Here is a 27,781-nt window from a genome sequence, read left to right as displayed (position 1 = left end):
AAATGGAATTACAGCATTTAATGAAGTACAGCATTAAAAGATACTTAATGGCACAACTTTCATATCTGGGGTTTTAAATGAGTAGTTTTAGGTATGATACTGATGATTTTTTCATACCTGGCCCAAACTTCTTACAGCATAACTGCTGTCCTGTCCGCCTCTCCCCGGGTGAACAACAACAGACAGACAAAAGGGGAGTCTTGTTTCAATTTTAGTAAATTCTAGCCTTCCCATTGGCTCTTTTGGCCAGGTGCCCACTCGCTTCCTTTTACCTATGCATAGCAGTGAGGCTTTTTAACCCTTTACAGGTTGAGCAATTAGAGAACAGCTTCTAAGAGGGATTTTATAGCTACTGGCTGGCTGGGTGTCCATAAAAGGGAGCTACCCCCTCCTCCTTTCATCTATCACATCCTGCCACGGTGGGGAAGGAGGAAAGGGAGAAATGAGGGAGCACATACAGTTCCTGGCATGTGGTGGAGGGGAGAATGAGAGACACACACAGTCCCTGGCATGAAGGGGGATGCAGAAAGTGTATGAAATAGATGGAGGTGGAGGATAGCCACAGGGAGCTTGTGGGGTGGGATGGAGAAATACAGGGAGTTCCTGTTGTATACAATGACTTTAGCCTGCAGAAGCTATGAAGTGTAAAACTCCCTAGTTACATATATTTATTATGTATTTTTAAGGAACAGATTAAAATCAATGGGAAACTAAGCTAAGAGATCTCAGTGTAGCCCTGATGTGCTGACGATTGATTGGCTGGTTATCGATTGCTTCACTTTGTTAGAGTTGTCTTGGCATTGCTCCAGCCAGGGAAAGCACGTTCCTCTACATCATTCACTAGTGGAAGAAAGTCGACATTTACCCCATTATCTCCCTTGTGAATAAAAGTCATGAACATAGAAACATGAGATCTGTAGCAAGCTGTCTGCAACAAATTATTTCCTCCAGGCTCATATCTTTAGCTCTTATGCTCATGATGAAGGCTGAGCAAAAGTCAAAGCAAAATGCTAGAAAATGTCAAGTTGCTCCAAGCATGGAAGCCAGTGATGTTGCCAATGCAGAAAGGGGAGTACTATATGTGATAACATGCAGCAGCTGTGGAGGATGGGAATTGGTGACCTTGGGGGCGGGGGTTACCTCCTATGCTCAACTATTGTGATACAGAAGTGAATAGTGCAAACAAAATCCATACATCACTACTGCATTCAAAGCAGGATTTCTGTTATGGAGTGTGATGCAAGCTCTACTCCACACTGGTGTATGTCAGCAAAAAAAAGAAGAAAGGGAAACACATGCTGTGAGCACCAAAACTCCCAAAATAGCACTTTCAAGTGCTGAAAGACAAAAAGGGTGGGAGGAAGATAACAGGAGAAGTAAGCACAGAAAATATCACACTCAGTGCATAGTCAGAGGATAGACCTATAGTGAAGCACTTTGAATTTTAATAGGAAGCGAGTATGTACTTGTACACTATATCACATTAGTATCACTAGATTGGATATACATTGTACATCCATAGGCAGAAGCAAGTGTTAATTTGCTGTAATTCGTAGTGCTTTCTTTTTTTTTCCTTTTTAGCTGACATTATTTTTAAATTCCTCCTGGTTGTGTTCACTTATGTATGTCTTTCCCATGTCTTTCCTCTTCAGTCTCTCTTTCAGATGTTCTAGATATGGCAATCTTGTGGAAGTAGGGAGATGATGCTACTTTGGCATCTCTCAACAGCCAGCAATAAGCAGAACATTACTAGCAGTGTCAGGCAACACCGTGTTATATTTTTCTCAGGCATAATAATTTCATATTTGCTGCTGCTCTTAAATGTACATCACTGAGACTGATCTGGCATTGCATTGCAGCAGTAAAAAAATGCTCTCTCTATATCAGCAAGCAACTCTACAATGTTGTTGTTAGTGTATGTTTAGTGATCCAAAAGTGTCCATGGTGTCTGTCTATGCGGCTGTGTGTGCTGTTTCTTCGGAAATGCAGTAGCAGAGATGGACAAAGTTCTAAGCAAAAGATCTACAGTAAAGCAGAAAATGAGAGAGAGACAGAGTACCTGAGGTGAAAAACCTATTGTTCTTGTTCTAATAAAGTTCCTTGTTCAGTGTTGGGAAAAAGTGATTCTTTCTGTGAACCTTTGGCACATGACAAAGTCCGTGCCTAGAAGAGTTTAAAATCCATGGACCCAATTCTGTCTCCCTTACTCACAATGAGGAGTATTTTAGGCTGTCAGTGATTTCAGCGGAACTACTTAAGGGGAAAGGACTACACAGCAAAACAAAGTGATTGAATGTTTATTGTTGGCTTGTTAGTTCCATGGCTTTTGCTATTATTTAGCAGGATTTTTTGTTTTGTTTATTTGGTTTATGTTACAGTGTGACTGTAGACTCTCCATCTCCCACCTTACTCAGCCCTTATCATTCCTGCCTACTTGCCTATTGGTCCTGCAAGTTTTGTCAAGTATTTTGTATGTGCACATCATTTTTGTTTGCCTTTGACATACTTTATCTCCATTTGTATTTGGTTAACTCTGACATTTTTTGTCTTTATTTTCTTTATTCTAATTCTTTTATATAGCAGAGTCACCCATTCTACAACCAAGACTAGAAATCTCCATTACTCTGTGAGTTAATACTCCAAAAAGAGAAAAGATCAATAGTCACTCTGCTGCATCCCTCTGAGGTTATGTTTTGGCAATGAACTCTCAAGGTGTTTGGGTAAGAAAGATGCTTTTTTCAATCAAATTTGCTCATGTTGTAACCAAAGCATTAGTGTGACTGTAAAGGTGTTAAAATGCATCTACATGGGTGTTGAGAGAGCTTTTCAGTCACATTCAGCTAACTTGATTGAATAAAGCACCTTTTTTGGCCTGCGTGCATAGGCCGAGGACTCCCATATCTTCCTTAAAGTAAAAAATAATTTCTTTGCAAAGAAGTGTAATATTTTATCTCCAGGAAGGAGAGATCCCTACCACATCATTCTTACAGCTTGCCTCATGCCTTTGCAGTACAATCCATAAAGCAACATTTTCCTTAATGTTTTCTGTGCTTTCATTGTCCGGCTATACCGAAAGAAGGACAGGAGACACTTACTCTTACTCTACTCAGAAATGGGTTTAATCAGGCTGCAACTTTATTATTAGATGTCTTGGACTACCCAGCAGATAAAAGTGTACAGTGCAGATAACCCCCTGTTTATTCCTTAATTACCTGGGGGGGGGGGGGTTTCCACCAGCTCCCTCTCTTTTTCCATTCAGGTCCCTCCAGCACATCCATTGCTGGGCCCATACCATCCAGGGCCCTAAACCCCCGCACTGTTCTGTTCCGTTAACCAGTACCTCCTTTTTAAGTTCTTTACCAGGCCATTTATCTGGTCATTGGATGCCTTCCCTATGAAGTACCTGCACCTTTACAGGTACATGATAACATGTACCACTGACATGTTGTCGCACCAGAAACACACCCTTTTATCCAGAGGGAGCTGTAATATGTCTGCCCTTGTGTCCCGTTCGATCCCCAGGTATGCTAATGTAGTGGAAGGGCCCTCTGTTTTGTCTTCTGTGAAGGGTGGTACCCCCAAATGTTTTGCCAGGGTATGTGGTCTATTCCACTGTTAACGGAGCTGCCTCGTGGGTATGAAAGATGATATATTAATCGATATTCCCCTGGGCTGCTGTTGGGGACTGAACCCAGGGAGGAAACACTTAGGGTTCCCTATAGGTAATTGGTTAATTGGGCCTGTCATCCTACCCTGCCTCTTTTGACATTACATGGGTTCTACTCCATGAAAAAGGGATCTGAAATCCCACAGTAATCCTCCTCACGCAAATATGCCACATGTGCTTTATTAGGGTAATCCCATAGGAAACTCTTAACACCGTAAGTCTAACTGCCAATGATGCCCATGCCCATTGGACCACCCTCAGCTTGACTTCCTCTCCTGTTCTGCACCCCATGAGCTGCTTCAGCTGAGCCAAACCTGCAGTTGGCATTCGATCCACCCCCAATCCTGTTTCCCCTTGTGACCATCTCCTACCGCTCTGGCAGGAATGGGCAAAATGCGTCGCAAAGCATATCTTGCACGTATGCTTGAATTTACAGGTGCTACAAAAACAACCATTGTTATTAAATGCCCAGGAAATATTATTATGTGACTCGTGCCCCTCCTCAGCTTGTAGTGGAAGGAACAGGTCACTATCCGTGTGAACGCCTGGTCCCCGCAGAGTCATCCACTCCAACCACAGTGTGTGATGAGGTATGTCCCACCGGATGCCAGTTTGTGTTGCTGCCCTTAATCGAAACTGTTTGTCATAATTAAACCAAGACATGCCCCCAAACGTATTATATGCCCGCCTGATTATATCCATATACTTAAACAAGGCTGACCTTCTCTCTGGGTAAGCCTGTGCTATAACACCTGCATAGCTAAGGAAAGCAGCCTCCCAATTTCCCCACATTCTAGGCACCCTTGGCTGCTTGGGTAATTCCCTATTCTGTGTGCTCTGTCCCAGCTTACTCTCTGTCAACACCTCTCTGTGCAAGAGGGGTAATATTTCCATGTATTCCCCTCTCAGAATTTTATCCTTAGTTGTACTGAGTAGGTGAACTCACATTGGGTCAGCCAGCCTGGCATAACTGTACTCGGGACTGACTGATGGGGCCTCCTCAGTGCCCTTTTCCCCCACAGCTCCACCAGGAAGCTCAACTCTGTTCCAGGAGGTCTTAGTGACCTATCTTAATGACCGGTGAGTCAAAATGTGCCCAGGGGTTTCATCCACACTGCTGCCCGCCCCCCACCCATGCAGGAGGTCTGCCCCACCTGCCTGTCTCCCGAATCCCAAACTCGTGCCCATGCTGGGTCTTCCCTGGAACCCAGACCAGACCCCTGACCACAGATGCCTGAAGCTGTTGCAACAACTGTAGATTAACTTGCAGCAGCTGCCCAACACCATTAATGTCCTCAGCAGGGGCGCACACTCCAGATGGGTCTGATACAGATTCTGGGACTCTCATTCCTAGCCCTGGCCTATTTATACCCCAAAAGGCCCACTCCCATCCCCCTCAAGCAAACTCTGAGAGGGACAATTTGAGCCTGGACCCTGCACCTCCCTGAGGCAACTGCCACCCATTGCCACACTGCAAGGCAGGATATCACCTGTGCCACCTGTCTCCCCAACCTCTGTTGCAGAGCACACTCACATCTGGAATCAGCCTCACCCCCATCTACTGGGTTCCGTGTAGAAGAACATCCTGGTTCTGGGCGACCCAGTACACTTTGGAAGCCCCGCAGTGCTGTAAAAACAACCTGACTGACCACTTGCCGCAAATGGCTGTTGACTAACCCACCAGCAAACACAGCCTGCTCACCTGCATGCGTGGTTGCTTCCCCTGGAGCATCGCCCTCCCCCAGTGCACGAGGCTGCCCTGGATGATCTAACACACCACAATGGGCTTCTCCAATCCCTGTCCTGGTAACATCCCCTTACCCCTGGTGCGATGAGCCCACCCCTGGGCTACCATTTACCCTTCAACCCCATTAGAACTGTCCTGTGCAGTGTTTGTTACACCCCCTGCCCCCAGTGAAGGTACATTTCTGGCAGTGCTAATCTGGCCACAGCAGGAATGAAGTGAAGGCCAATTGGTTCCCCATGCCTCTGATAACAGCAGGATTGGGATGAGAGGGAGCTAAACTACCTCCCATCTCCCGCCCCCTCCCAATGCCTGGCGATCTGATCTGATGCTGATCAATTGCACTAGCTGACTCACCCTCCCTGTGAGCTGCTTCTACCCTGACTGTGTCTGTCCCACTCTGGAGAAAGGGGGAGCTTCCTGCGACCACATGGAGCCATGCTACCTAGCGTGGCTGGATCCTCTGCTGCCTTGCCTACTGTGTGGAGAAAGGGGTTTCCAATGCCAGGGCTTGCACCTTTAAAGCATTCCGCCCCTTACATTCCCAGTGGGTGAGTCAGTACTGCAAAGCTGACCACCTTTTTGTAGCAGTTTCTGACCTTGTATTCCCTCCCCCACCCTCACCGCCATAAGGCACTACTGTCTTCCTCTGGCAAGCCTGGACAACGTCCCCTCCTGCTTTAGGTGCGGTGTGATCATTTGCATGCCTGTTTTGCCAATGGCTCTTGACAGTGATCACCAATTTTTGAAAGCTATTGGGTCAATGAATGGCAATAAAAAGAGAGCCACAAAATAATTTATTACTGGCAACTCAACATCATTATGTACTATTGATGCAATGCCATGAACATAGTGTCAGTACATCTGTTAGATATTGGTTTGTAGTTCTTAGCAACCCTATTTGCCACTTTTATACTCCTACTCTCAGCTCCTTCACTCCTCCTGCTGCCTTCATTATTTATTCTCCCCCTTTCCAGCTCTTTGGAGGTATGGGAAAGAATCTCGGATTCCATCATCTGTTTGCTCAATGATACCTGAGCTGCCTCATCTATGGCAGGCAGAACTACAGGATGATCACCTTTGTGAATTATATTCAAAACATATGCAACTGTAGAGCGTCAGATTGGGTATCACTGAATTAGACTTTGCTCAGTGTTTTCACAGGTATCTTAAATGATACATCTTATTGCCACTCTCCTTGCTGTAATCTTTACATACCCAGTGTTAGTGGTTCTGTCTTTCCCAAAGCTATTTATTTGAATGTAAATAAAGTTCAAAATAGTGTAAAAAGCCATATGTGAACTGAAAAATGTGAAAATCTTCACATTAGCCTCTCATTGTGAGAAGTTGACACATAACTTGATATAGGAGCGTTGCTGATGCAAAATGCATTAGCACCACAGCATGGGCTGTAGACAAGACAACAGCAAGGGGTTAAACTTTATGGACCAAATACTACATTCACTATCATGTGAAATTTGTTAGTAATACAGTGAAAGTTTGCTAATGTTTAATTGCTCTCACTGTTACCTACTGCTTTAAACATTTCATGTTCTCATCTATATTGAATTTTGGATTCCACTGAGACTAATTTACTGTTCATTTACAGTGAGTGAGGCATATGGTCCACCCATTAAGCAATTGTTTTTCCTACACTTATTGATACTGAATAATTTCCATGCCCACTCATGCAGTAAATTAACAGTGCTAGTGGTGGATAACCTGTTAAGGGCATAATTTTCCTCTATGAAGATGATAGTAGTATTCTAATGTGGTAGTTATAATCTAATGTGATCTGTGTATTGCAATATAGCACATTTTATATAACCTGGAGAAGGGCCACCAATTCAGCTTTCTCTTGAAGGATTAAGAACTGGCATTTAAAAGATTTTTTTTAAATCTGATCAAATTTGTTCATATATTTCATAGTTTTCATACAATATATTTAAATAACTATTTAAATTCTTGCTTTTTCAATAGTTTGTAGTTTTATTACATAATCTTTTAAAAATAGGCTTAAAAACCTATATTCAAAGAGATTATCAAAGCTATAGATGCTTCTTTGTAACAATAAAGTTATACTCAGAATACCAAAGAAAGTGAGAGAGATTTTGCCTTATAGGACCAATCCTGCAAGAGTCTGAGTGCCCTCAATTCCCATTGAAACTGTTATCAGTTCAATTTATAATTTCAGTGGGGGATTCAGCATGTGGCCGGATTGGACCATATTATCAGTTATAGAGTTGCATGTTAATGCCTTCTTTAAAAGTAGCAAACTTGCTGATAAGGAGCATGTTACAAGAAGATAGCTTTAAATGAATAAAAAATTATAGAGCAGTTCTATGGAATCAATTTATGAAACAAAAAAATGTGACAAGTTTTTTCAGAATTTTTATTTGCAGTGCTGCAACCATGAAAAAGTTTCTTCTTACTTACATATGTTTACAAGAGATAATGTTGACAGCATTTATTATGGAAATTGAAATGTTTCATACTGCATAATGCATTTGTAGTTCATTCACATGTCCATTTTAAAGAAAAGTCATCTTCATTTTCTGCTGCAGGGGAACCATATTAATCATGTCATGTAGTAGCCTAACATGACAAGGAGGTTAAGAATAAATAAATACATATACCACCATTCCAAAGTCTCTGTTTCAGACATGCCCTTCCCAAATAATATTAGTTTTAGCAGGAAGAGGAAACTGATACATAATATTTCGGATTAAAAATATGTTGGATTATGTTTGTAGAGCCTATCATGCAATTCTAATCAGAACAGAAAATTGGAACAAAAACAGTTAACAGGTTTATGCATAAAGAACAGGAGTACTTGTGGCTTCTTAGAGACCAACAAATTTATTTGAGCATAAGCTTTCGTGGGCTACAGCCCACTTCATCAGATGCATAGAATGGAACACACAGAAAGAAGATATTTATACATACAGAGAACATGAAAAGATGGGAGTAGCCATACCAACTGTAAGAGGCCAATCAATTGATGAGCTATCATCAGCAGGAGAGAGAAAAAAACCTTTGAAGTGATAATCGAGATGACCCATAGAAAGTGTGAGGATATTTTAACATGGGGAAATAGATTCAATTAGTGTAATGACCCAACCATTCCCTGTCTCTGTTCAAACCTAAGTTAATTGTATCTAATTTGCATATTAATTCAAGTTCAGCAGTTTATTCATGTTTGTTTGTTGGTTTGTTTGTTTAAAATAGGGCATTCATTGACTGTAGAGAACAGCCGTGGTAACAGAAAAAGCATCATAAAAATGGCCTCTGCTCATTACTTAAACTACTACATAGAAGGATTTTGAGCACTAGTAAAAATATTTCAGACAAAGATTTCTAAAATAAAACTCTGAAAAGAATTGTTACCTTTTAAAAAAATTTCAAAATTATTAAAATATTCTCTCCTGTTGATCAGATAGAGGCTGGCATTATTGGTGAAGTGAAGGCAGGAGTCAGCCTTGCACTGAGATAATAGGTAAAGGCTAAATTGTTCAGGGCTTTGACAGTAAGGAAAAGAAGTTTGCATTTGATGTGGTAGAATTGGGAGGACAATGAAGGGATTTAAAAGGGGGGTAATGAGCCAACATGTTACAAGCGACGGAGATTTTTGCAGTAGAATTTTGAATGGACTTCAGAAGGACCAAGTTTGGAAGCATCAAGGCTATGCATAGTCAAGATGTGAGATGATCAGAGCTTGGACAGAATGTTGGCAGTGTGAGCAGAGAGGCAAGGTCTAATCTTGGGGATATAGTACAGGCAAGATTTAGACAATTGTCTGAGGTGTAGTCAAAGGAGTGGGGTGAATCTAAGATAAAGTCAAGATAACCATCTGGAATGATTGGTAGGATGGTGGTGACAGCGAAAGAGTGGAAAGCCTTGTGGGAAAGATCAGGAACTCATTATAATCAATGTAAGATTTACTATTGACTTCAATGGAGCAGGACTGAGTTGTTCAAAAATAAGAGATTGACTTCTTTATGTTGTACTACATTGTAATTCTAGCCTGAGGCAATTGTTTGTTGCTTATTACTGAGCACTCAGCCCTTCTCAAACTGGTTTGAGGACTTTTAAATCTAACTAGATATACCTTTCATCTCACATATTATTTATCTGTATGTAATGAACATGTAATCTGAAATTCCACATTTATAAAATAATGAAAAGGAATATGCAGATTAAACTGTTGGGATATACCTCATGGGCCTAGACCAGAGCATCTCTTTGGCAAATCACAAATTATTTGTCTACAAAAAGGTGTTAATGATACTTACACTGTAAATATGCCTTTGTCTATTTTAATTTCTATATATTTTCAGATGTTTACTATGGAAAACAACATTTAACAGAAAACCAGGAGTGTGCTTGTGGAGAGGTGCGGGAGGGTAAAAAGGTATTTCACTATTTATATGTCTTACTGCAAAACAATTTTATTTTCCCCAAAATTAAATATAATAATAAAGTGTGTGAAATCAACTGGCTAAAAATTCCAATTGAGATTTTCACTAAATATTTTTCACCAAGTTTTGCCAATCCCAGGGTTGTGTTAATATAGAAAATTGGCCTTATTTACAATCAAAAGTTTGTGAAACATGTAAAGGTGAGGTAGGAACTAGGAAACTGTGAAGAGGTTAAAAGGTGGATGTGGCTGGTTTATTTTTTGTTTCTAGCATTGTTTATTGTGATGTCCTGTCACTTTAAATGTTCAGGGGGCTCTAAGCTCTCCCTATGATCCCCAGTGAAAAGCCTCACTTTTGTGTTAGTTTCAGTTTTGCAGCCAGAACAATAAAGCAAGCACACCAGACAGCTGTGTTTACATCAGCTACCTCTGTGTCTGTTTTTCTATCTCCTCCTTTGCTGGCTCCAGAAATATAACATTGGCAGAGAGGACCTTCTATCCCATGAGTGTCCATTGCTCCCATTACCTGAACAAAAAGAAGAAAAAGTAAGCAAATAATGCTATAATAAAAGGGGACTGAAGCTCATCTAGAGGCACAAGGTGACAGACTGCTGATTTTGCTTCTGGGACAGTGTCAAGGTTCCTTCCCCACTCTAAACTCTGGGGTACAGATGCGGGAACCCACATGCAAGACCCCCTAAGCGTATTTTTACCAGCTTAGGTTAAAAACTTTCCCAAGGCACAAATTCCACCTTGCCTTGAACAGTATGCTGCCACCACCAAGTGATTTAGACAAAGAATCAGGGAAAGGACCACTTTGAGTCCTATTCCCCCAAAATATTCCCCCAAGCCCTGCACCCCCTTTCCTGGGGAAGGCTTGAGAATAATATCCTCACCAATTGGTACAGGTGAACACAGACTCAAACCCTTGGATCTTAAGAACAATGAAAAATCAATTGGGTTGTTAAAAGAATAATTTTAATTAAAGAAAAGATAAAAGAATCACCTCTGTAAAATCAGGATGGTAAGTACTTTACAGAATAACAAAAGATTCAAAAACACAGAGGATTTCCCCTCTAGGCAAAACTTTAAAGTTACAAAAATGGAGATAAACACCTCTCAGCACAGGGAACATTCACAAGCTAAAACAAAAGATAACCTAACACATTTCTTTGCTATTACTTACTATTTCTGCAATATTAGATGCTTAGCTTAGATATGGCTTAGGGAAATGTATTTTTCCTGCCCTGGTTCCTTGTTGACTCTGGGAGACACAGACAAAAAAACCTTCCCCCACAGATTTGAAAGTATCTTCTCCTCTTATTGGTCCTTTTGGCCAGGTGCCACACAGGTTATCTGAGCTTCTTAACCATTTACAGGTAAAAGAGGAATTATCCCTTTATAGGGTAAAGAGGGATTTTATGCTACCCTTAGCTGTATGTTTATGACAGACAGTGTGAGACATTTGCCTATCTCCCCATCTAGAAAGGGGGAGGTAGGCAAATAAAGCTAGAACAAAGGAATAGATGGCTGCCTGAAGCTTGTACAAGCAAAGCAGTGAAGTGGAAGCAAGAGCCACCTTTGTTGACCATGAGCAAACAGGCAGGCAAACAGACTTAACCTGCACTGAAGGCCTATAGCCAGCAGAGGGAGACCAAGTACATCCAAAGAGTGCATAAGCACATAGGCAATAGAGGGTAATCCAGTGCAGATAGTCAAGTGTACAGTGAAAAGGAAAAAGAAAAGAATTTCCCTGCGGAACAAAAGGTGTCTAGGAGGCCTGAAGTCCAACAGGTTAACAGAGAAATGGCACCTTTTCTGGGCGTTAGTGCGTTCGACAAAAATTGCAAATCCTGGGTGGTATACCTTGATCAATTTGTAGCCTGCAACACCATTCGAGAGGTATGAGTTTCAACCCTGCTGACAGGATCTGAAGGCATACAAACTATTGCATCACCTATTGTCTCCAACTGTGCCTGGAACTGCCATGTGTGCCACAATTACTGCAGTGATGCATGAACATTTTTCTTCAACCCCATCAACAACAGCAGCATGATATTGGTTTCATCATTGACATCAAGGAAATGGTGAGTTGGTAGCACAGTTTGTTGCTGCTTTAGGGAAGTTGTCAGAGCATTGACAGTTTGGACAAACATTAAGTGATCCTCCTGAATGACCAGTTTGTCTGACACAGTAACCAGGTCTGGAAGAAGTTATTGACTATCAGTGCTTACATGGAAGAAGGCTGTTGAAGTAGTGTACTGGGAGATTTTGGCAAACCAGCAAAGTGCCTGAAACCACTATTGTTTATTGCTAAAAGCAGCCAAGTCAGCAGGCTGTAAATTGGCCATGCAGCAGCCTCAGCTTAACCAAGGCAGGAGGGGAGGGGGGGTTGGGTGCTACAGAAAGGACAGCTTGACCCCACATCCTTCCTGATAAGAATTGTGTTAAAGTTGCTGATACATGCATTTTAGAAGAGCAGGATGTGCCCTCAGGAATGTCTGTTAGGGTCTCAAGGCTTCAAACTCTGGGAAAAAAACACACCTAGTTAATCAATAATCAGAAGGAAACCTCTTGCTTGACTGCTGAAACTGCTTGCTTCACAGATTTCTCCATCTACCTATCACCAGACTTTATCACAAGTTCCTCTGCAAGAAACTTCCACAATTTTGAAGATTTATGCTGGAAAAAAGTTAGTTGCAAAAGGGATACTCCGGGTGAAAGTTCAACTAGATGGACAATCAGTCATTTTATTTTTGTATGTGATTGAAGGAAAGTATCCAACATTATTTGGCAGATCTACATGTCACAAATTCAGCATGATACTGGCCCAGCTAGTCTACACCCTGGGTTAGGGCCTCAGACGTATTGATATTTTGATACCTCTCCTTGATATGTATTCATGTGGAATTTACTGGACTTTAGAAGGTTATATGTTTTTGGTTGTAGTCAGCGCCCATTCAAAATAGCCAGAAGTTTTCAGAATGACTTCTGCTTCAGCTACTAAGACCATCGGACATCTTCATACCTTGTTTAGCCAGTTTGGTTTCCGTTACAGTTGGTCAAGGACAATGGACCTCAATTCTGTTTTGAAGAATTTCAGAGGTTCCTAGCTTTAAATGGGATTCAGCACATATACTCAGCTCCTTACCATCCTGCTACAAATGTTCTAGCAGGATGCTTTTACTTAAGCATGCCTTAAAAGCTAAGAAGTCTATTCTGAGTCATTAGCAAAAATTGGATAACACATGGAACACAACACATGCTACTATCCAGGAGCCACCTGCAACTCTTTTTTTAAAATGATCTTTGTGTACCTACTGGGACATGCTACATCCTGATATTGATTCACATTTAGCCAAATCCCAAGCTATGCAAATTGATCAATTACATGAAAATCATCATCATTCTTTTCAAGTCAGAAACTAGTGTGGATTTGTAACTGTGGTTCTGGAATTAAATGGGTACCTAAAGAGCTTGTAAAATACATGGGACCTGTTTCGTTCATGATAAAACTATTCCAATGGTATTTTATGGAAATACCATAAGAACCAGTTGTAGCCTCGACTACTACTGAAGTCCAGAAATGTTCCAGTAGGACTTTCTGTTCCTACAGTCGAACCTCCTTCCATTATAACTCCCAATTTTGATGATCTGGTGGAAGAAACTTTCGTACCAGATTCAGTTGATTCCTTACCACCGACTGTTCCCCTTGTTCAAGACACTGCCACGACATCATCACCACATTCTCTCAAGAGAGTGTGAAAACTAGTGTGCGCCTGACCTTATAAATTTTTTAGTTAGCAAGTGTTATTCCAGGCAGAATAATCCATTGTAATTTACAAGTCTGTGGTAGTCCACCTACAACTTTTAGTTAGGTTATATTGTGTTTCATGTTAGCCATGCAAATGATAATGTATATGTGTTTGGAAAGTTTTTTAAAGTAGGGCGATGGAATGTAATTCTTGTCCCTTTAAATGTTCATGGACCTCTGTGCTGTCTCCCCCACCCTTGCAAAGCCTCATTTTTGTGATAGTTTCCGTTTTGAAGCCCAGGAGCACAGCAGACAGCTGCGTTTCCATCAGTTCCCTCTGCGTATGTCTGTCTATCTGCAGACTCCAGAAATATAACACTTATTATCTCAGATGGAAAAAATAAAATCAGAGCCCACCACAATAAAACATATAATGAACCTAAAAAGAGCAGCATGTTGTGTTTTTTTAATCAAGTGCTCATTAAAATCTAACAGTGAAAAATGAATCTTTAAAACAAACTGTGACAATTGTTCAAATAGGTTCACAAAAACACCCCTCCTTCGTACGGAAAACACTTCTGATCATCACCCACTTTGCTGGAATCCTGATACAAAGAAACCATGAAAGCAAGTTCATTTCCAGTGGGCACAGCATCTGTATTGTTTAAAATTGCCTGAAATGAAAAAGTTACCCTTTATATGCTAATTGGCTCGGTTTAAAGAACAACTCCGTGGCTAAAAATTTGATCAAAGTGGAGAGAGGGGAAGGGAAGAATTATGAGAGAGACTTTGTATTAGGGAATAATAAAGTATGTGGCAATAAAAAAAGGAGAAGTTGCCCAGCCCTCATTAGAAACCTCTTCTTTCAGCAACTCCTAGCTGGAGGGAGGGCAGCCAATGGAAGAAAACTAGATTACTTTTTGTCACCTCACTGATCATGTCTGACAGACTAGTTTGTCAATACAAAATGTGAAATAGTAAACATATTTTAAGGGCCATAAGCAATTTATAAATGGCTGTTGCAAACAATCTTTTACTCTCTGGGTGAGTCAGGAGGTTAATTTCCTGCAATCCTTGTTTTTGGATTTCCACTTAATGTATATACATTGGTTTAAGTATTTTACGTTTGCCTATGCAATACCTATCATCAGGGCAAATAAATCAGTGCAATTAGTCTCAGCTAACTTTTTTTAAAGTATTTTGAAAATTGTAATTCTTTTTTATGGGCCTTGAGATAACATATCCTGTTATATCTCCTGGAATGGAATACAACATAGTGAATGCAATCAGACAAAGCGTGGTGCTTTCCTGATTAGTATTGTTTTAAGAAAGACGGGTTTAAATGCTCTCTCCATTATGTTTTACTAGCATTTATCAGTCCAAACTTGAGACTAAGGGGAGAATCCATGACTGCCACTGGAAAAAAAAGTCTCATTCCTCTTGCTTACTCAGGATTACAGATTGTCACTGATCATTCGGTAGGACATTCAGGATGAAACAATTGTGTAATGATGACACTAGGCAGACTTAGGGCATGATCTTCCTGGGTGCTGAGGGTCCATGATTTTAATGGGAGTTGTGGTAATTGTCACCATTCAGGACAGGGCCCTTTGATTTCAATGGAGCAAGGCTGATTGACCCCAGATGAAGATCTGGCCCAGACTCTGGGTATTAGGTTTCTGACCTGTTACCATGAGACTAGTTTTAAAGAGGATAGGGAAGTGGTGCTGTCCTTCCTAATTAGAATTCCAGCCATTTCACTGGAGTTGGTTTGTCACCCTGTGCCTGAACTAAAACTAAACGTATCATTAAAGTTACTGTGAGCTCCTTTACCCAGGCAAACAAGAGCACCATCATGCAGCTGGGGAGTGAGAATGGATGTTAAATTGGCAGCTTTTATGTAACCATGGTTAAGTATGCATATATAACATCCTTCCTTGCTGACTCCCATCAGTGGTACCCACTTGTAAAGTGTGACCAGACCATTTACTTCATTTTGTATGAACGAGGATTATGGTGAGGAATAGACCTTTTTTGGCCTATTTTAAAAAATGAAGTGTAATGTTGTTAATTTGGGGGTCCCTGTAGTCCCTTTCTTTTTGATAGGGAGAAGCCCAGCTTTGTCCAGGAAGTTGCATAGCAGAGTTAGGGTCTGATGCAGGTTTATAGGAGAGGGGACATAGGGAAACAACAGCTGCAGCACGTGGAATAAACATTGTCCTTTAGAGTCATCTTCTCACCGACAAGGTGTTTTATGCAAAAGGCCTTCAACAGGGGTGACACAAGGAGTTTTGCATATTCCTGTTGCAGGATCAGGCCCATAATGGAGAAAGGAGAAGGAGGAATGCCTTTGTCTTAATACAAGTTGCAATGTTTAGTGCAGATGGTGCATTGTGGGCAAACAAATGCATTGTGTTGTCATTGAAAACATTTCATATTCCAGAGCTGCAAACTTCTTGAATGAAGTAGTTTATTCGTAGGAGTACTATAAATGTGCTATCAAAAAATGTAGCAGCACACTTGTAGAGGAAAAGAGGAGCATTCATCATCTTGCCTTAACATTATGTTGATATAAAACTACTAGGAGACCATAAATCTCTGAAAGAAAGGAGCCTGTTTTATCAGCTGGGAAATAATAAATGTCAACACATAAAATAACAAGGCAATTATATTTAACAGTCTGTTGACACTGATTGGCAGAAATAGTGGCAGAGATTCTTAAGCCATAATGACCTATGGGTTCATTTTGGAAAGCATCATTTCAAAGACTCATATTTGTCTCTTCAAACGATAGAGATAGCAATAATGAAGTTCCTATTCCTTGTAATAGAATTAAACTGGGTACATGCTCAATGACTCATACACATATCTTTCTCCTTGGTGAAAGGTAATTGCAGCTGTGCCATGAAATTTCTACTTGATTTCACCTCACCACAAGAAACATTTTCTGTGTATACGTTTAGATGGGCTGTGGCTCCAAGATGATCACTAATAATTCTTTTCTATTTAGTGATTCTTCTGGCTAAATTCATTGCCCATTTATGAGAGGCATTATCTGTTATGGTAAAAGCCATGGAGAGGGATAGAATATGAAAAGCTAAAAGATTTAACATTAGTTTGGAGAGAAACATAAGAGATACAACAGAGGCATATACAATAAGGAAAGATAGAGGAAAAATTAATGAGGCCGAAGTTCAGGGCTGTTAGATTCTGTGACTTTGGAGTGCTCCATTATATAATAGTTGGCCAGCTATGAAATTCAGATCTGTATCTGTGTTTGGAGATAATGGGCAGTTCAGAATCTGAACTTTGGAGTATAGAGATCGGGGTTAGGTTTTATTAAATTGTTTTGATGCATTACTGAGGGTTTTGGCAGGGGGAGAGGGAAGCATGAATACAATTGTTATTATAAATCAAGTGGGCAAGTACATTTTCACTTTCCTCTGAAACATATAGGTATCCTTTAGCAGTCTTAGATACAGGCTACCATTTATCTGGTGCTGTAAGGAGATTCCTAATTCCTATTCAATATGAAGCAGGCTAAATGAAGACACTGGAATGTACTCCTTCCCCAAACTTGCTAGAGTCTCTAACTTATTTTTTCCAGAGCCTGTCCTGTAGGCTTTGTATTCTTTTGCTAAAGCTGATGGGTGATAGTGTCAGTAAATTCTGCAGTAAGCAGCTTTGCTTTTATAAGGATGAAAATGTACTTATGTTCCTAATTCCTCCGAGGTTATAATATTATTCTGGATTGTCTTTCAATACACTAGTGTTATAGGTACAGCTGGTTGTAAAAAAAGATGTCCCTCCTCTCTGGGAAGATTTTGAGGGGAAAACTATTTTAATTCAAATTCTCTTCTGAAAATTTCTAGTGTTAATTGAAAAACCGAAAACTTGAATTTTTTTTTTGTTTTTCATTTTTCTTACAAAAATAAATAAGTAAATATTTTGAGGAAAGCAGATGCTTTCTGGGTGGGCAGAGGGGTGCACAGGAACCATACAGCTGAGTCAGGAATTGAACCCAGATTTTTATTTATTTATATTACAGTAGTTCCTATGTCTAGAAACCTCACCTGAGATCATGGCCCCATTGTGCTAGGCACTTTGTGAGTATAGTGATGGTCCCTGATGTGAAGAACTTACAGTCTAAATAGATAAAACATAAAAAAGGTGGGGGTTAGAAACAGAGGCATGGAGGGATTAAGTGATTTGTCCAAGGTCTCATAGTAGGGTAGTGATACAGCTAGGAATTGTACCAAGGCCTCCTGAGTCATTGTCCAGTGCTCTAGTCAATTGACCATCTTCCCACCCATTTACATCCCTAAGAGGGAGGACTAGTGACGTTACTTGTGCCTAGAGAACACAAAAACTGATTGTTCCACCACTGATGCTAACCTGAAACACAATTTCTGTTGTTAGCTGCCACTGAAGGATGCTTCTGCACTGCCCATCTATGCTGGGACTAAGTCTTAAGGACATAAAATAGCCCTTGATTAAGAAAAATAAAAATAAAGATTACCAGGTATTACAAGGAGAGTCAAGAAGATGCTTTAAGGACATATAATTCCATTGGCATTATCTGTTCCAAATTATATTTCAACAAGAGATTGCTTAGTAGAGGAAAATTCCTCTCAGTCCCCCCTGCCGTCCCTCCTCGTTCTTTTTATTGGAGAGAAACGAGATATTTCTTTAGGAGCACTCAATCCTACACAGTGTGGAATCAAATAGTGCTGCTGCCAAATAAATTACCTAGATTTAATTTCTTACCTCGGCTTCTAAAGTTGATTCCTCCCTTTCCTACATATTCATGCTCAAGAGAGCTGTAACAAACGTAAGCAACTGACCATCTATTTCCCTTAATGTTTTCAGTTCAAGTAATATCTATTTTACTTTTAATTGGTTGAAAGAGAAATTTCCCCAGCAACCTACATCTCATTGGAGAAATTGCTGTTAATCACTTTATCCAAAGATAGTCAAGTGTTCGGATACTACAGTGATGAGCAATATAAAAATACCTATAATTAAGTCCCATGGAATTAAGCCTTGTTAATCTGTCATGTCTTTGAGATCCCTTCACCATTAGTCTAACTACAACATGAATTGCTAATTTGTAAAGATCGTCTCTGATCTGCCATCAAAGCTAGTAAGCAGTTTAATTTTGTTTTGAGTAAGGGGCAAGGGAGAAATTTCCTGAGCAAGTTTTTTAGTCCTATCCAAATATCCCAGGGATCCACAGACACACAGAGACATTACATACAGAGTCCATTCTATTGTGCGGGAATAGAGATGCATCAGCTGCTTCCTGTGGCCTGGTCTACACTATGACTTTAATTCGGATTTAGCAGCGTTAAATCGAATTAATCCTGCACCCATCCACACAATAGAGCCATTTATTTCGAAATAAAGGGCTCTTAAAATCGATTTCTGTACTCCACCCCGACGAGTGGAGTAGCGCCAAAATCGATATTGTCATTTCGAATTAGGGTTAGTGTGGCCGCAATTCGATGGTATTGGCCTCTGGGAGCTATCCCACAGTGCACCATTGTGACCGCTCTGGACAGCAATCTGAACTCGGATGCACTGGCCAGGTAGACAGGAAAAGCCATGCGAACATTTGAATTTTATTTCCTGTTTGCCCAGTGTGGAGAGCACAGGTGACCACAGAGAGCTCATCAGCACAGGTAACCATGTAGGCTGATAATCGAAAAAGAGCACCAGCATGGACCGTACGGGAGGTACTGGATCTGATCGCTATATGGGGAGAGGATTTGTTCGAAAAGACAAAATGCCAAAACTTTTGAAAAAATCTTCAAGGGCATGATGGAGAGAGGCCACAATAGGGACTCAGATCAGTGCCACGTGAAAGTCAAGGAGCTCAGACAAGCCTATCAAAAAACAAAGGAGGCAAACGGTTGGTCCGGGTCAGAGCCGCGGACATGCTGCTTCTACGCTGAGCTGCATGCAGTTCTAGGGGGGGCTGCCAACACTACCCCACCTCTGACCGTGGATTCCGAGGTGGGGATAATCTCATCAGCTACACCTGAGGATTCTGCGGATGGGGAAGAGGAGGAGGAGGAGGAGGAGGAGGAGATTGCGGAGAGCACCCAGCACTCCGTTCGCCCCAACAGCCAGGATCTTTTTCTCAGCCTGACTGAAGTACCCTCCCAACCCTCCCAACCCTCCCAAGCCAGTATCCAAGACCATGACCCCATGGAAGTGACCTCAGGTGAATTTACCTTTTAAAATATAAAACTTGTTTTAAAAGCAAGCGTTTTTTAATGATTACTTTGCCCTGAGGACTTGGGATGCATTTGCGGCCAGTACAGCTACTGGAAAAGTCTGTTAATGTGTCTGGGGATGGAGCGGAAATCCTCCAGGGACATCTCCATGAAGCTCTTCTGGAGGTACTCCAAAACCCTTGCCACAAAGTTTCTCGGCAGTGCAGCCTTATTCCGTCCTCCATGGTAGGACACTTGACCACACCATGCTTGCAGCAAGTAATCTGGTATCATTACATGACAAAGCCTGGCAGCGTATGGTCCCGGTGTTTGCTGGCATTCAAGCAACATCCATTCTTTATCTCTCTGTGTAATCCTCAGGAGAGTGATATCGCTCATGGTAACCTGGTTGAAATATGGGAATTTAATTAAGGGGACAGAGGTGGCCATTCCTACTGGGCTGTTTGCCTGTGGCTGAAAAGAAATCCTTCCCTGCAGTTAGCCAAGCGTGGGGGAAGAGGGGGGCGGGGGAGAGGGGGAATTGGCCCAGAGCTTTTCTCGTTTGGTTAGCAGGGATCTTCCCTGATACCAGCCACGTGGTGGGGGGAGGGGTAAAGCGATCATCCCAGAGTATTCATGGCGGGGTGGAGGGTTTTAGTTTGGTTCCTGTAAGGATCTTCCCTGATACCAGCCATGCAGTGGGGGGAGGGATAAAGCAATCATCCAGAGAATTGGATTGGGGGGGGGTTAGTTTGTTTTCTGCTGCTGAAGGTTAACAGGAAAACCGCAGCACTCAATGGGCTTTGCTTGATATGTGGGAAAGGAGGGTGCAGAAGCCGAAAGACAATGGCTTACCATGGCCACATGCAAGCCAAATTCTGTTGCCCGGACCTGCGTCTGTGATCTCTAGCAGCAAAGCCACAGCGCTCAATATTAAGAGGCAAAATGCGACCTTGCACAGAAATCACATGTGCTATGTAATGTGAATAGTGTTGGTCACCATGAAAGAGTATAAGCATTGTTCTGCAAAATGTATCTTTTAAAAAAATTCTCTCCTTTTTTCCCTCCCTCCAGCAGCTGCAAATTTTTCAAGCCTCCCTCCTCCGTCCCGAAGGCTATCTCAGATAAGGCATCGGAAAAAGAAGAGGCGAGACGAGATGTTCGCAGAAATCATGGAATCCACCCACAGTGAAAGAGCTCATCTGAATGAGTGGAAGGACATGGTTTCAAAGTATAGGAAAGAAGCCAGTGAACATGAGGACAGAAGGGACCAACGTGAGGACATGAGGGACCAACGTGATGACAGAAGGGACCAACGCGAGGAGAGGAGAGACGCTCAAGATGAGAGGTGGCGGCAGGAATATCAGAGGAGGCAGGATGCAATGCTGGGGCTGCTGCGTGAGCAAACAGACATGCTCCGGCGTTTGGTGGAGCTTCAGGAACAGCAGCAGGATAACAGAGTGCCGCTACAGCCCCTGTATAATCCCCCCTCCCCCCTCCCCATGTTCCATAGCCTCCTCACCCAGACGTGTAAGAACGCGGGGGAGGGGGGGCAGGCTCTGTACACCCTCCCATTCCACCCCAGTGGACACCCGGGTTCTCTCCCTCTTTTTATAATCAATTAATAAAGAATAAATGATTTTTAAATGATAGTGACTTTATTTCCTTTGAAAGAAAGCTGGGGGAAGGGGGAGGGTGGGTTCCTTACAGAGAATGAGTCAATAAAGGGAGCGGGTTTTCATGAAGGAGAAACAAACAGAAATTTCACACTGTAGCCTGGCCAGTCATGAAACTGGTTTTCAAAACTTCTCTGATGCACAGCGCTTCCTGGTGTGCTCTTCTAATCGCCCTGGTGTCTGGCTGCATGTAATCAGAAGCCAGGTGATTTGCCTCAGCCTCCCACCCTGCCATAAAGTCTCCCCCTTACTTTCACAGAGATTGTGGAGCACACAGCAAGCAGAAATATCAATGGGGATATTGGTTTGGCTGACGTCTGAGCGAGTCAGTAACAATCGCCAGCGACCTTTTAAACGGCCAAATACACATTCTACCACCATTCTGCACTTGCTCAGTCTGTAGTTGAACAGCTCCTGACTCCTGTCCAGGCTGTCTGTGTATGGCTTCATGAGCCATGGCATTAAGGGGTAGGCTGTGTCCCCAAGAATAACTATTGGCATTTCAACATCCCCAACAGTTATTTTCTGGTCCGGGAAGTAAGTCCGTTGCTGCAGCCATTTAAACAGAGTAGTGTTCCTGAAGACAAGAGCATTGTGAACCCGTCCCGGCCAGCCCACGTTGATGTTGGTGAAACGTCCCTTGTGATCCACAAGTGCTTGCAGCACCATTGAAAAGTACCCCTTGCGGTTTATGTACTCGGTACTCTGGTGCTCCGGTGCCAAGATAGGGATAAGGGTTCCATCTATCGCCCCACCACAGTTAGGGAATCCCATTGCAGCAAAGCCATCCACTATGACCTGCACATTTCCCAGAGTCACTACCTTTCGTAGCAGCACCTCAGTGATTGCTTTGGCTACTTGCATCACAGCAGCCCCCACAGTAGATTTGCCCACTCCAAATTGATTCCCGACTGAATCAATTTGGTAGCTGTCTGGCGTTGCAAGCTTCCACAGGGCTATCGCCACTCGCTTCTCAACTGTGAGGGCTGCTCTCATCTTGGTATTCTGGTGTTTCAGGGAAGGGGACAGCAAGTCACAAAGTTCCATGAAAGTGCCCTTACGCATGCGAAAGTTTCGCAGCCACTGGGAATCATCCCACACCTGCAACACTATGCGGTCCCACCAGTCTGCGCTTGTTTCCCTGGCCCAGAATCGGCGTTCTACTGATAGAACCTGCCCCGTTAACAACATGATCTCCAAAGCACCGGGGCCCGCAGTTTGAGAGAATTCTGTGTCCATGTCCATGTTCATGTCCTCATCACGCTTGTCGCTGCGCTGCCGTCGCCACCGCCTCCTCGCCTCGTTTTTCTGGTCTTGGCTCAGCATAAACTGCATGAGAACGCGCAAGGTGTTTACAATGTTCATGACTGCTGTCTTGAGCTAAGCGGGCTCCATGCTTGCCGTGGTATGGAGTCTGCAGTGTTCACCCAGGAAAAAAGGCGTGAAATGGTTGTCTGCCGTTGCTTTCATGGAGGGAGCGGTGAGGCTGTATCCAGAACCACCTGCAACAATGTTTTTTGCCCCATCAGGCACTGGGATCTCAACCCAGAATTCCAATGGGCGGGGGAGACTGCGGGAACTATGGGATAGCTATGGGATAGCTACCCACAGTGCAACTCTCTGGAAATCGACGCTAGCCCCGGTACATGGACGCACACTGCCGAATTAATGTGCTTAGTGTGGCTGCATACATTCGACTTTATACAATCTGTTTCCAAAATTCAAATTATATAAATTCGGATTAATCCTGTAGTGTAGACATACCCTTAGTTGCATTTTCTGCTTCCATAGGTCTTGCAGTGGCTCCATGGTTCACAGGAGGCAGGGAAGATTTGGGCAGGGAAATAGCCAGGTTGGAAGCACAGTGAGTAGGGTAGTCTCATTGTCCCCCCAGTAACATGGTTCAAGTAAGCACAGGTCCAAGGATCTGCACTGGTAGGGGAGGAAAGAGAGAGTTCCAGAGCCGGTGTGGTGATACAGGGACTCTACTATAAATCTTGTGCCTTCCCCAGGCACCTCCTCCCTGATTTCCTTCTATATTTTCATGCCTAGTTCAGTATTAGCGTGGTAAAGGACTATCATAGGCTTAATGGTCCATTTTCATCTCTCACCTTTGGGTCAAATTTAACATGTTAGTCTCATGATAATCAGTTATTACCTATTGTCTTCTACTATTCAGATTTTTCATAGGCAACTCTCTCATACTCTGGGGTCAAACATAATTCTGAATAGAACAAAATATATTTATTCTATATTTTGGGTCCTGTAAATTTCTTAGAATCCTGTTTTCATTGTTTCTGCAAGCCCCTTTGACTTAAATATCTTATCAGAGAGGAATTCAACAAACATGAGACTCAAATTCATGTATGGCACTTTGACTTCACATTTTATAACAGCTGACTCTTCAGTTTTCTCTGGTGTAGTTAAGGGATCATTAATTTCCATTTTTTCAGGCTTAGTGTATTGCATTCTGTCTATCATAACACTATCAGTGAGGATAGAGGCTTACTGAAACTAAAACAGCGTATCAGCCTGGATACAATTTTAACACATTATTGTTAAGACATCTTGAATGGCAGATTGGCAAGAAAAAATACTTTAACTAGAGGCAGGAAAACCAGATTCAGGTTTAGTGAAATGTCTAAAACTTTTGAAAGGTTCTGGAATTTTTAAAAGTCTTCTTGAGTTTCACTAAACTTTTAATCTCATAATATAAAATTATTTGTTTTTCAAAGGGAACTTTATTTTTTAAACAATTTCTAGTTAAACATGAGCTACACAAATAATAATTATACATATTTTAATGTAATTCTTGTTCTGTGTCAAGAAAAACTAGGGAAGAATATAAATATTCAGCAGCCTAGAGCATATACTTTACTAGGACCAAATGGAATTCAAAGACTTCAAGTTCATCTACCTTGGCTTAATCCTGCAAATATTTAATACCAGGTGTTGTTGAATTAATCAACAGTATGTTCATAACTGAGTGTTTGCAGGATTAGTTCCTTTATCTAGAGCCCATAACTTTCAAGAGGGGTCTAACATTTGCAAAATGAGTTTTTTATCCCAAACATTAAAGTTATTTCAGCTATTTACTAAATATGTCAGTTGGTTAAGCCTTTAGAGTGACTGTGGATGTTAGTTATTGGAGTACATTAAAACTTAATTGGCAACCTTAAATCAGGATTTCCTTGATTTTGTGGGCTTATGTCTCAAACTACCCATTTTTTAATAATGTAATATTAAAATGTTTATAACTCCCTGTACAATTGTCTGTCACTGTATCAGATCAGCAATTTAGCACTACAAAATGTGGCATACAGTGAAAAATATCCCAGCAGCCCAGTCCTTATCAAAGGCGCTGATTATTCTCCTTTTTAAAATGTATTCTGGTTTAGCCTTCCAATTGTGATCTAAGTGACATAATCTACACCATGGAGATGCTTTTGTAACTTCTACCTATACTGGATAATTCTATCTGTTCTATTAATGATCTTTAACATCCAAAAAATATGTATATACCAACCAGCTTATGCAAAATATAAAAGCCAAAATTAATACAGGATTTCTCTTTTCTTTCCTCATTCAGTCAGAGAAGCTTTCATCAGCTGCCAGTTCAGGAAAACTCCATGAGGTCTATAGGCAAAGGGGCTCATTAATTTAAATCAGGAACATTCTGCACATTCACCTGATTGCACAGAGTACATGCTATTATAGTACTGATATGTCTTTGGCATGGTACTGTAAGTTATTATGTATTGCACGCTGCCTATCATAACACAATTGTGAGGAAAGCAGCTTACTAGAAGAGAAAAAAAATCAGGAATGGGCTGTATAAATTATGCCTAAACAATTAGCGTGCATACCCACTGAGCAAACAAAATCACGTAATAAAATAATGATCATGTATAATAATATTTTACACTTATGGGACCTGAATTTCAAAACATTCCATTTGCCATTCTTGAGTAATATGGTCATGCCAAACTCATACTGATAAAATGTTATATTACACCATTATATAGTGTCTCTCTCTCTTTAAACCTCCTGCCTCACACAAACACACACACTCACACACACAGGGCTAACTTTTCAAATAGGCTTGAACCCAGCTTCAGCTTGTTATATACTCAGCTTTTCACTTGAAAACACCTTGGTGTGTACTTTCCAAACACTAACATCTTAGCAGCACTGTTAATTAGTTTTAGATGTTTAAATTCTACCACCTGCATAGGCAGATGTTATAAATCTATCATCATAGAGAGGAAATCTTTTGAAAAAATTGGCCTAGTATTTCCTCTTTATTGGCAATGAAAATCAATTTTCTGGGTGAGGCTAACTGAGTCTAGGAACCCAATCCTACAAACCTTTCTCACCAAGCATTTCCTAGTCACGCTCAGTGAAGGCTAATTATACAACCAAGAATCTGCCTTTCCAGTAGTATGTACCATTTGATTTCATTCTTTGTAGATCCCAAGATATTTGGTGTTGTGTCAATGGGACTACTCATGTGAATAAAGATTGAAGACAACACTCTGTTTTAGATATTCAGAGGTAAAGTACCAGATACATTTTTGACAAACCTCTAGTGCCTTGTTGGTGTCACTAGGCATAGCTACCAGGTAACTCGGGGGAGTGGAAGGCCATAAGTGCTGATGAAACTCCTGCGCTCTGGGTCTAGGTGAGCCACAATAACTCCATCTTGTGAACTCTCACCTACTTCCATGCTAACTGCTTACATGCTGTAGCAGAAATGTAATGGTCAGCTTTTCTAGCAAAACTTGTAGTGATAATGCGGGGGAAAAGGGGGAGGGAAAGACTGCGTAAGACTGCGTGCGCATGAAACTACAAGGTCAAAGATAAGCATACGGACGGGAATCTTTCTAACTGTAACTACTCGAGGAGGGAGGGGTAGGAGGGGTAAAAGGGAGTAACAGAACAAAGGCTTGCACAGAAACAGCTTGGACTATAAAATGAGACACTTGCTTGTATTTGCTGCGCTTGATTTGAGACATGCTGGTCTCCTAGTGCCTATTCAGAGCTCTTGAATAAATTTGTTTTGCTTCTCCACCTCAGTGTCTTCATTGGTGCAAAGCACACCGGGCAACGAACCCCGCTGTGGCCCCCTTTGGGTCCTTTTGGGCCGGCAACAGCCTTACTCATCATTTTGTTTCACTGCCAAACAAGCACACAACTCCCTCAGCATCCTCTTCTATTTAACCATCCATGAAAAAATGTATTGGCATGAATAATAACATTTTGAGGGAAGATAACAGAAAATAAATTAGTGTTACCAGTCCAATAATAAACTACGCAGAAAAACTCTATTCCTTTCTTAACAGTTTTAGTATGATTTATTTTTATATTATTAAAAGTGATAAATAGTTGTTTAAGACCTCGGTGTAGCAAAGCACATTAGCCAGTGCATAGCATTAATACTTGAATAATTCCACTGAAGTCCATGGGACTTCTCAAGGGATTAAAGTTATGCACGTGCTTAAATGTCTTGCTGGACTGTGGCCTAACAACCTTCAACATTGGTTCTAAATCTACTAGGGGGACACTTTGTGATTATTGCAATGAGGTCATAATTGCACAACAAAGCTTAAATCTATCTTTAAACTATGGTTATACTTTGTCATTTTCTTTTTCAGCAACTCTTGTTTCATGCCATGAAATTTACTCTTATGGAAATGCTTTTGTTTTCCTATAGTTAATAGGAAAACCACAACAACAAAAAACAGGTGAATGAAACCATTAGCATGTACTAAAGCTGTTCCCAAATCCGGCTCTAAAATTATTCTTCTTGTTTATACACAAATATTGCAGGTCTGTAACTTCAAATAAATTAACCAGCAGACAGTTGTATTGTCCCAGGTGTTTTTCAGTAATTTCATACCATATGCAGTCATTTGTCTATAAACAATATATCTCAAAACCTAAACAGATTGCAGATATCCTGCTGAGGTAAAATGTAATCAATTATTTTTAACTCTTTTCCTCTGAGTTTGGTGAAGGTGGGCACTTTTTTACAGATGGACAAAACATCTTAGAAATAAAACGTGGGATACCTGCTATTTCCAGACAGAGAGAGAGAATTCAGTTTGAACTTTCATAAAAGCTACAAGACTTTTTCTAAAAATTCTAGTCGTCTGTGAAAATGTCCCAGAATTTAAAAAACATAAAGGCAAAAAATCATTCTTCACCTCTCTTTATCTCACTTCCCTTACACCCATCAGCTAAACTTCTATAATCAAACAATATGAGCCAAATGAAGAAAAACATTACTATTTCTTTGAATGAAA

Source organism: Chrysemys picta, chromosome 3 (assembly GCF_011386835.1).
Source record: "Chrysemys picta bellii isolate R12L10 chromosome 3, ASM1138683v2, whole genome shotgun sequence".
Classification (NCBI taxonomy): Eukaryota; Metazoa; Chordata; order Testudines; family Emydidae; genus Chrysemys; species Chrysemys picta.
This window is presented reverse-complemented; position numbering follows the sequence as displayed.